Consider the following 11,188-nt stretch of genomic DNA (forward strand, 5'->3'; position numbering starts at 1 on the left):
CAACCAGCTTCCATGAGGTAGTCACCTGGAATGCTTTTCCAACAGTCTTGAAGAAGTTCCCACATGGAAGGTGTAACGCAATTGCAGAGCCTCCAGAGGCATGCAGATGCCAAAACAAGTTTGGCATCCCAAATCCCAAATTTTGTACCAATGCTGAGGGCTCTGTATAGCTTCTCCGCATTGACATAATTGGTTGACAGTAGGTGGGGGTGGTACATCTTGTATAAACAAACTAACTTCCTTGACAACAGCACTGCTCAGCGAAGCGCAAGAAGTATGAATGCTGGGGCCGTACACCGTAAATGTTGCATGGCCAATGTAGACGTCACCGGTTGTACATTTACCCGTAATTCCTAATCTACAATGTTTGTTTCAGTCATTTCTGTTAACAGTAGTCCACTGGCACGCTCTGATGATAAAATTATGTGAATCTCGGCCTGTCATGCCAAATAGTTTCCCCTTGCCAAAAAGTGCCCCTCCCCTCCGCGTCACATTGGGTTTCAATCCTATGGTTCTAACAATGACTTTGGCCTTAAAATGCCTTTGGAAATCCATGCCCTGGACAATTTGCTCACTGTGGTAAAACTATGAGTTCCTGACATCTATTGTCACTTGATGTTTAAGTGTGAATCCATCATGTGGCATAAAAAAAATATATTTGATATGTGGACTCATTTATTGTGGTATTGTTTTGGGAAGAAAATTACCACCTTGAAAATGAAGATTAGGGGTTCAATTCAATCCATCCCGCATTTACAGTATTTACGCAGTACTTTTTTTGCTCAAATGAACTCACAAATTTGTCTTGGGTACTGTATAAAAACCTACAACTACTATGCGGGGGTCAGACGTGTCTAGCCATAATGGACATTTTTGTGACCTTATTTGACCTTTTCTGCTGCTTTTGAGACACGGTTCAGTCCCACCTTGGGGCACTACATGTTGAGTAATTAAAACTAAACAATTACAATACAGTAACTATTGTTCACTCTTATGGCTTATTCTATGTATTTATTATAGAATTTAACGTTATTAATGATAATCCGTTTTTTACTGCGCTCTAGAGTTGTAGGCCTAGATATCTTACTACAGTGCCTTTGGAAAGTATTCAGAACCCTGGACTTTATCCACATTTTGTTAGGTTACAGCCTTATTCTAAAATAGATTAGTGTTTTTCCCTCATCAATCTACATACAGTACTCGATAATGACGAAGCAAAAACTGTTTTGTGTAATTGTTGCTTATATATATATATATACAGTGGGGAGAACAAGTATTTGACACACTGCAGATGTTGCAGGTTTTCCTACTTACAAAGCATGTAGAGGTCTGTCATTTTTATCATAGGTACACTTCAACTGCGAGAGACGAAATCTAAAACAAAAATCCAGAAAATCACATTGTATGATTTTTAAGTAATTAATTTGCATTTTATTGCATGACATAAGTATTTGATATATCAGAAAAGCAGAACTTAATATTTGGTGCAGAAACCTTTGTTTGCAATTACAGAGATCATACGTTTCCTATGGTTCTTGACCAGGTTTGCACACACTGCAGCAGGGATTTTGGCCCACTCCTCCATACAGATCTTCTCCAGATCCTTCAGGTTTCGGGGCTGTCGCTGGGCAATACGGACTTTCAGCTCCCTCCAAAGATTTTCTATTGGGTTCAGGTCTGGAGACTGGCTAGGCCACTCCAGGACCTTGCGTTGCTTCTTACGGAGCCACTCCTTAGTTGCCCTGGCTGTGTGTTTCGGGTCGTTGTCATGCTGGAAGACCCAGCCACGACCCATCTTCAATGCTCTTACTGAGGGAAGGAGGTTGTTGGCCAAGATCTCGCAATACATGGCCCCATCCATCCTCCCCTCAATACGGTGCAGTCGTCCTGTCCCCTTTGCAGAAAAGCATCCCCAAAGAATGATGTTTCCACCTCCATGCTTCACGGTTGGGATGGTGTTCTTGGGGTTGTACTCATCCTTCTTCTTCCTCCAAACACGGCGAGTGGAGTTTAGACCAAAAAGCTCTATTTTTGTCTCATCAGACCACATGACCTTCTCCCATTCCTCCTCTGGATCATCCAGATGGTCATTGGCAAACTTCAGAGGGGCCTGGACATGCGCTGGCTTGAGCAGGGGAACCTGCGTGCGCTGCAGGATTTTAATCCATGACGGCGTAGTGTGTTACTGATGGTTTTCTTTGAGACTGTGGTCCCAGCTCTCTTCAGGTCATTGACCAGGTCCTGCCGTGTAGTTCTGGGCTGATCCCTCACCTTCCTCATGATCATTGATGCTCCACGAGGTGAGATCTTGCATGGAGCCCCAGACCGAGGGTGATTGACCGTCATCTTGAAGTTCTTCCATTTTCTAATAATTGCGCCAACAGTTGTTTCCTTCTCACCAAGCTGCTTGCCTATTGTCCTGTAGCCCATCCCATCCTTGTGCAGGTCTACAATTTTACCCCTGATGTCCTTCTCTGGTCTTGGCCATTGTGGAGTCTGTTTGATTGAGTGGGTGGACAGGTGTTTTTTATACAGGTAACGAGTTCAAACAGGTGAATTCTTACTGGTTGGTAGGTGATCAAATACTTATGTCATGCAATAAAATGCAAATTAATTACTTAAAAATCATACAATGTGATTTTCTGGATTTTTGTTTTAGATTCCGTCTCTCACAGTTGAAGTGTACCTATGATAAAAATTAGAGACCTCCACATGCTTTGTAAGTTGGAAAACCTGCAAAATCGGCAGTGTATCAAATACTTGTTCTCCCCACTGTATATATTTATATATATATATATAAACTGACATCTACATAAGTATTCAGACCCTTTACTCAGTACTTTGTTGAAGCACCTTTGGCAGCGATTACAGCCTCAAGTCTTCTTGGGTATGACGCTACAAGCTTGGCACACCTGTATTTTGGTAGTTTCTCCCATTCTTCTCTGCAGATCCTCTCAAGCTATGTCAGGTTGGATGGGGAGCGTTACTTCACAGCTCTTTTCAGGTCTCTCCCAGAGATGTTCGATCTGTTTCAAGTCTGGGCTCTGGCGGGGCCACTCAAGGACATTCAGAGACTTGTCCCGAAGCCACTCCTTTGTTGTCTTGGCTGTGTGCTTAGGGTTGTTGTCCTGTTGGAAGGTGAACCTTTGTCCCAGTCTGAGATCCTGAGCGCTCTGGAGCACGTTTTCATCAAGGATCTCTCTGTACTTTGCTCTGCTCATCTTTGCCTCGATCCTGACTAGTGTCCCAGTCCCTGCCGCTGATAAACATCACCACAGCATGATGCTGCCACCACCATGCTTCACCGTAGGGATGGTGCCAAGTTTTCTCCATATGTGACGCTTGGCATTCAGGCCAAAGAGTTAAATCTTGATTTCATCAGACCAGAGAATCTCTTGTTTTTCATGGTCAGAGTTCTTTAGGTGCCTTTTGGCAAACTCCTGTCATGTGCCTTTTACTGAGAACTGGCTTTTGTCTGGCCACTCTCCCATAAAGGCCTAATTTGTGGTGTGGTGCCGAGGTTGTTCTTCCGAAAGGTTCTCCAATCACCACAGAGGAACTCTAGAGCTCTGTCAGAGTGCCCATCCGGTTCACCTCCCTGACCAATGCCCTTCTCCCTCGATTGCTCAGTTTGGCCGGGTGGCCAGCGCTAGGAAGAGTCTTGGTGGTTACAAACTTCTTCCATTGAAGAATGATGGAGGCCGCTGTGTTCTTGGGGACCTTCAATGCTGCAGAAATGTTTTGGTACCCTTCCCCAGATCTGTTCCTTGACATAATCCTCTCTCGGTGCTGTACGAACACTTGCTTCGACCTCCTGGCTTGGTTTTTGCTCTGACATGCACTGTCAACTGTGGGACTTTATATAGAAAGGTGTGAGCCTTTCCAAATCATGTCCAATCAATTTAATTTCCCACAGGTGGACTCCAATCAAGTTGTAGAAACATCTCAAGGATGATCAATCGAAACAGGATACACCTGAGCTCAATTTCGAGTCTTGTAGCAAAGGGTCTGAATACTTATGTAGCTAAGGTACAGTTGAAGTCTGAAGTTTACATACACCTTAACCAAATACATCTAAACTCAGTTTTTTTTTTTTTTTTTTTTCAATTCCTGATATTTAATCCTAGTAAAAATTCCCTGTTTTAGGTCAGTTAGGATCACCACTTTATTTTAAGAATGTCAAATGTCATAATAGTAGTGATTTATTTCAGCTTTTATTTCTTCCATCACATTCCCAGTGGGTCAGAAGTTTACATACACTCAATTAGTATTTGGTAGCATTGCCTTTAAATAGATTAACTTGGGTCAAACGTTCCAGGTAGCCTTCCACAAGCTTCCCACAAGTCAGTTTTGTAGGCCTTCTTGCTCGCACATGTTTTTTCAATTTTGCCCACACATTTTCTATAGGATTGAGGTCAGGGCTTTGTAATGGCCATTCCAATACCTTGACTTTGTTGTTCTTAAGCCATTTTGCCACAACTTTGGAAGTATGCTTGGGGTCATGACCCATTTGCGACCAAGCTTTAACTTCCTGACTGATGTCTTGAGATGTTGCTTCAATATATCCCCATAATTTTCCAGCCTCATGATGCCATCTATTTTGTGAAGTGCACCAGTCCCTCCTGCAGCAAAGCACCCCCACAACATGATGCTGCCACCCCTATGTTTCACATTTGGGATTGTGTTTTTCGGCTTGCAAGCCTCCTCCTTTTTTCTCCAAACATAACGATGGTCGTTATGGCCAAACAGTTCTATTTTTGTTTCATCAGACCAGAGGACATTTCTCCAAAAAGTACAATCTTTCTCCCCATGTGCAGTTAGTTGCAAACCGCAGTCTGGCTTTTTTATGGCGGTTTTGGAGCAGTGGCTTCTTCCTTGCTAAGCGGCCTTTCAGGTTATGTCCATATAGAACTCGTTTTACTGTGGATATAGATACTTTTGTACCTGTTTCCTCCAGCATCTTCACAAGGTCCTTTGCTGTTGTTCTGGGATAGATTTGCACTTTTCGCACCAAAGTACGTTCATCTCTAGGAGACAGAACACGTCTCCTTCCTGAGTGGTATGATGGCTGCATGGTCCCATGGTGTTTATACTTGCGCACTATTGTTTGTACAGATGAATGTGGTACCGTCAGGCGTTTGGAAATTGCTCCCAAGGATGAACCAGACTTGTGGAGGTCTACAATTCTTTTGCTGAGATCTTGGCTGATTTCTTTTGATTTTCCAATGATGTCAAGCAAAGAGGCACTGAGTTTGAAGGTAGGCCTTGAAATACATTCACAGGTACACCTTCAATTGACTCAAATGATGTCAATTAGCCTATCAGAAGCTTCTAAAGCCATGACATCATTTTCTGGAATTGTCCAAGTTGTTTAAAGGCACAGTCAACTTAGTGTATGTTAACCTGTTGAGGATGGGGGCGCTGTTGTGACTATTTATGCTAATCGTGTAATTTTTGAAACGGCTTCCCACAAAATCCTTGATCGTACAATATGCATATTATTATTATTATTGGATAGAAAACAGTCTATAGTTTCTATAGGAGTTGAAATTTTGTCTCTAAGTGGAACAGAGCCCATTCTACAGCAATTTCCCTGACATGGAGTCAGATTTCAGAAATTTTGGCCCCTGATCTGGAGTCAGTTAAAAGGCCACAGTTATTGCTATGAGTATAGGGACACTGCTTACGTCTTCCCCTGGATGCCTTTACGTGATGACGATTTGAATGGGGTCGATTGCGCGTTCACAGGCACTACAAATGAAAAAACCCTGAGGCTAGTCACTCTTTTGGAGCTGCGTCATGCGCCTAGAGGACACCGGCCCGCACCTGTTCCAAGCATTAGTGGAGGGAGTAATATTACTCGGGTCATGTTTCTACTCGTTATGGGAGTTAAAAACATCATAGGGTAGTTAATTTAAAGCGTTGTATAGCAATTTATATCCGTTTAGTGCGATTTTGGGACATTTATTTCTGAAACGCTGTGAATAGCTGGGCACGCTTCCAGTTCATCCCGAACGCAGTTGGCATTTCCACATGGCAAGAGGACAGCTTTCCACCAAAAGACGATTAGACCCAAGAAAGGATCCTTTGCCCAAGATACTGATGGAAGAACAGCTCAAAGTAGGAACAATTTATTATGATAAATCGTGTTTCTGTCGAAAATTTTTAGTGGCTTAGGACGCCATGTTTTTTGACGTAGCTTCGCTTGGCGCAAACTGTATTGAAAAGTAAGGATAAATTAAAAAATGTAATTCCGCGATTGTATTAAGAATTAAATTGTCTATCAATCCCTGTCCACCCTATATTTTTTAGTCACGTTTATGAGTATTTATGTATAAGAGTAGATCACTGTCTAAGTGGCGCAAGGACTTTTTCTTTACCAGCTTGTCTACATTTCACATTGTCTAACCATGATTTTGGTGGCTAAATATAAACATTTTCGATCAAACTCTATATGGATTGTGTAATATGATGTTACAGGAGTGTCATCTGAAGAATTCTGAGAAGGTTAGTGAAAAAATTAATATATTTTGGCGATGTTGACTTTTATCGCTCACTTTGGCTAGAATCAATGCTGGGCTGCTATGTGCTATGTGCTATGCTAATATAACGATTTATTGTGTTTTCGCTGTAAGACACTTAGAAAATCTGAAATATTGTCTGTATTCACAGGATCTGTGTCTTTCGATTCGTGTATGCTGTGTATTTTTACGAAATGTTTGATGATTAGTAAGTAGGTAAACACGTTGCTCTAAGTAGTTTTTCTATTCCATTTGTGACGGTGGGTGCAATTGTAACCTATGCCATCTACCTGAAATATGCACTTTTTTCTAACAAAACCTATCCCATACCATAAATATGTTATCAGACTGTCATCTGATGAGTTTTTTTCTTGGTTAGGGGCTATAAATATCTTAGTTTAGCCGAATTGGTGATAGCTACTGGTGTTGGTGGACAAATAAAAGATGGTGGATTATGCTAATGTGTTTTTAGGTAATAGATGTACATCTTTACATATTGTGTCTTCCCTGTAAAACATTTTAAAAATCGGACATGTTGGCTGGATTCACAAGATCTGTGTCTTTCATTAGCTGTATTGGACTTTAATGTGTGAAAGTTAAATATTTAAAAAAAAAAAAAAATTTGAATTTCGCGGCTCTGCCTTTTCAGTGGGGGGGGGGGGAGTGCCGCTAGCGGCACTCTCATCCTAGACAGGTTAAACGTCTGACCCACTGGAATTGTGATACAGTGAATTATTAGTGAAATAATCTGTCTGGAAACAATTGTGCATGACAAATACATTTTTCACCAAAGTAGATGTCCTAACCGACTTGCCAAAACTATAGTTTGTTAACTTCTTTCAGCTAGGGGGCAGAATTTTTATGTTTGGAAAAATAACGTTCCCAAGGTAAACAGACTATTTCTCAGGGCCAGATGCTACAATATGCATATAATTGACAGATTAGGATAGAAAACACTCTAAAGTTTCCAAAACGGTCAAAATATTGTCTGTGAGTATAACAGAACTGATTTTGCAGGCGAAAACCTGAGGAAATCCAACCCGGAAGTGACTTTTATTTGGAAAAATCCCTGTTCCGTTATCAACCAGTTTCCCTTTCCAATTGCTTCCCCAGGCTGTGACCAGGCTTTAGACATAGTTTCAAGCTTTTATTTTGAAAAATGAGCGAGATTTTTCAAAACGCGTCAGGTGTCCTTTGATTAGTTCCTGCGCGCGAGAGATGTAGCTCGACATTTTCTTTCTCTGCTGTATTGAATAGGTTACCGCCCGGTTTAAATATTATCGATTATGTATGTTAAAAACAACCTGAGGATTGATTATAAAAAACGTTTGACATGTTTCTACGAACATTACGGATACTTTTTGGAATTTTCGTCTGCCTTTCAGGACCGGAACGAGACTGTGGTTTTCTGAACATAACGCGCAAACCAAATGGCGGTTTTTGTTTATAAAACAAATCTTTATCGTACAAAAATAACATTTATTGTGTAACTGGGAGTCTCGTGAGTGCAAACATCCGAAGATTATCAATGGTAAGCGATTAATTTGATTGCTTTTCTGACTTTCGTGACCAAGTAAATTTGAGGCTAGCTGTTCTTACTGTTTTGTCTAGTTATTGATAAACTCATTAACGCTTGGATTGCTTTCGCTGTAAAGCATATTTTCAAAATCTGACACGATAGGTGGATTAACTTCTTGCCACTAGGGGGGTGCCATTTCGACATAGTCCAAATTCGTTTCCAAATTAAACTGCCTCGTACTCAATTCTTGCTCGTACAATATGCATATTATTATTACTATTGGATAGAAAACACTCTCTAGTTTCTAAAACCGTTTGAATTATATCTGTGGGTGAAACAGAACTCGACTTTTCCTATGTGTATGTCAGAATGCTGAATTTTACTGGCTGTTCTGAGACCTGTGTATTCATTTGCCTGTCCTCTATTGGTTGAGATGCACTGCATACGCCTTCCCCTGGGTGTCAGCGAATAGGGAGACTTGAAATAGAGTCTCTGCGTAGTTCCCAAAGGTTATAAATTGATTGGAATCACGGTGGCCGTTCTTTTGGATCTTCGCTCGGGCGCAAAGAGGAGCTTGGCATATCGTTGTAGAAGCTCTGGTTTTAGCTCCTTAGATAATTCCGGTCATGTTTTTATTCGATATAGGCTTTAAAGACATCATAATCTTGTTATTTTGAACCGAATTATTTCAGTTTATATCAGTTTAGTGCGATTTTCTGGCATTTCTTTGTGACACACTTTCAAGAGTTGGACACTTTTCCGGTACATGCCGAACGTTAGTGGCCATTTCGACAGGACAAGAGGACATCTTTCGACCAAAAGACGATTAGACCGGAGAAAGGACACATTGCCCAAGATTCTGATGGAAGCTCAGCTAATAGTAAGAACTATTTATGCTGATAAATCGTTGTTCTGTTGAAAAATGTTAAACGCATAAGCCGCCATTTTTTTTGGGGTAGCTTCGCTTTGGCGCACCCTGAATTGCGCAGTAAGGTTAATTTAAAAAATGTAATTCAGCGATTGCATTAAGAACTAATTTGTCTTTCAATTGCTGTCCATGCTGTATTTTTTAGTCAAGTTTATGATTATTTATTGATTAGACTAAGTCACTCTCCAAGATGGCGCCCGACATTTTCTGTCCAGTTTGGCTACTTTTCTCATTGTATAACCACGATTTTTGTGGCTAAATATGCACATTTTCGAACAAACTCTATATGTATGTTGTAATATGATGTTACAGGAGTGTCATCAGAAGAATTCTGAGAAGGTTAGTGAAAAAATTAATATATTTTGGTGGTGATAACGCTATCGCTCTTTTTGCCTTGAATCAATGCTGGGATAATGTTTGCACATGTGGTATGCTAATATAACGATTTATTGTGTTTTCGCTGTAAAACACTTAGAAAATCTGAAATATTGTCTGGATTCACAGGATCTGTGTCTTTCAATTACTGTACGCTGTGTATTTTTAAGAAATGTTTTATGATTAGTAATTAGGTAATACACGTTGCTCTCTGTAGGTATTCTAGTCGCTTTGGTGAGTTTTGTGATAGTGGCTGCAATGGTAAACTATGATTTATACCTGAAATATGCACATTTTTCTAACAAAACATATGCTATACAATAAATATGTTATCAGACTGTCATCTGATGAAGTTTTTTCTTGGTTAGTGGCTATTTATATCTTTATTTGGTCGAATTAGTGATGGCTACCTATGCAGGGAAAAATGGTGGACAAAAAAAAGTTGTGTCTTTTGCTATGGTGGTTAGCTAATAGAAATACATATTTTGTCTTCCCTGTAAAACATTTAAAAAATCAGAAATGATGGCTGGATTCACAAGATCTGTATCTTTCATTTGGTGTCTTGGACTTGTGATTTCATGAACATTTTATTATATGATTTAGCAACAAGCTAAGCTGTGTTTTGGTATACTTCACTTGTGATTTCACGATTATAAATCTTTTTTGTATTTTTTTTTAATTTGGCGCTCTGAGATTCAGCGGTTGTTTACGGCAAGAAGTTAACAATAAATTTGTGGAGTGGTTGAAAAATGGGTTTTAATGACTCCAACCTAAGTGTATGTAAACTTCCGACTTCAACTGTATGTCCCAGCTGCTTGCTGTAGGTTTGAAGTAATAGTGAAAAAACAGGCCTGCCAGCTACTATTAGTTATATTGAGCACCGTGGCACCAAATCAACTTCCGAACATTTTATTCTCAGCCCATTGTTCTGCATCACAATTCCATCTTCGCTATTGTTGGCTATGAGACCAGGCCGCGTTAACCTTGTAGGCTCACCTCAGGTAACTTAATGTTAACAAGCTCACTGTTCACCTCGGTACATGTTGTGGTGATCCAAAGTGCAATCGATGGCTGGCGCATAGCCATCAAGCGTTAAACATTTTCTGCTGTTGATTCCTATGTTGTTGATGTTAAAAATGTTTGTTGGTCTGTGGTGTGTAATGAGGAGCAACCAGACGCTGCATGTGACACATTTATGAAATTCCTTATCTCAGTTGCAAATAAGCATGCACCCATTAAGAAAATAACTGTACAAACTGTTAAATCCCTGTGGTTTGATGAGGAATTGGAAAAAAGTATGGTTGAGATCGATGGGCAAAATAAATGGCAAATAGTTCTGACTGTACAACCGATTGGCATATGTACTGCAAATTGAGAAATCATGTGACTAAACAAAATAAAAGAAGACACTACTATGAAACAAAAATAAATGACATAAAGAATGATAGTAAAAAGCTTTGGAGCACCTTAAATGAAATTTTGGGCAAAAAGGTGAACTTTGCTCCATCATTCATTGTATCAGATGGCTCATTCATAACGAAACCCACTGATATTGGCAACTACTTTAAAGATTTTTTTCACAGGCAAGATTTGCAAACTTATGCATGACATGCCAGCAACAAATGCTGATGCTACACATCACAGTATATCTGACCAAATTATGAAAGACAAGAATTGTTCTTTTGAATTCCGTAAAGTGAGCGTGGAAGAGGTGAAAAAATTATTGTTGTGTATCAACAATGACAAGCCACCGGGGTCTGACAATCTCGATGGAAAATTACTGAGGCTGATATTGCCACTCCTACAATTTATTTTATTTATTTCACCTTTATTTAACCAGGTAGG

This window comes from Salvelinus fontinalis, chromosome 4 (genome assembly GCF_029448725.1).
Source record: "Salvelinus fontinalis isolate EN_2023a chromosome 4, ASM2944872v1, whole genome shotgun sequence".
NCBI classification, from domain to species: domain Eukaryota; kingdom Metazoa; phylum Chordata; class Actinopteri; order Salmoniformes; family Salmonidae; genus Salvelinus; species Salvelinus fontinalis.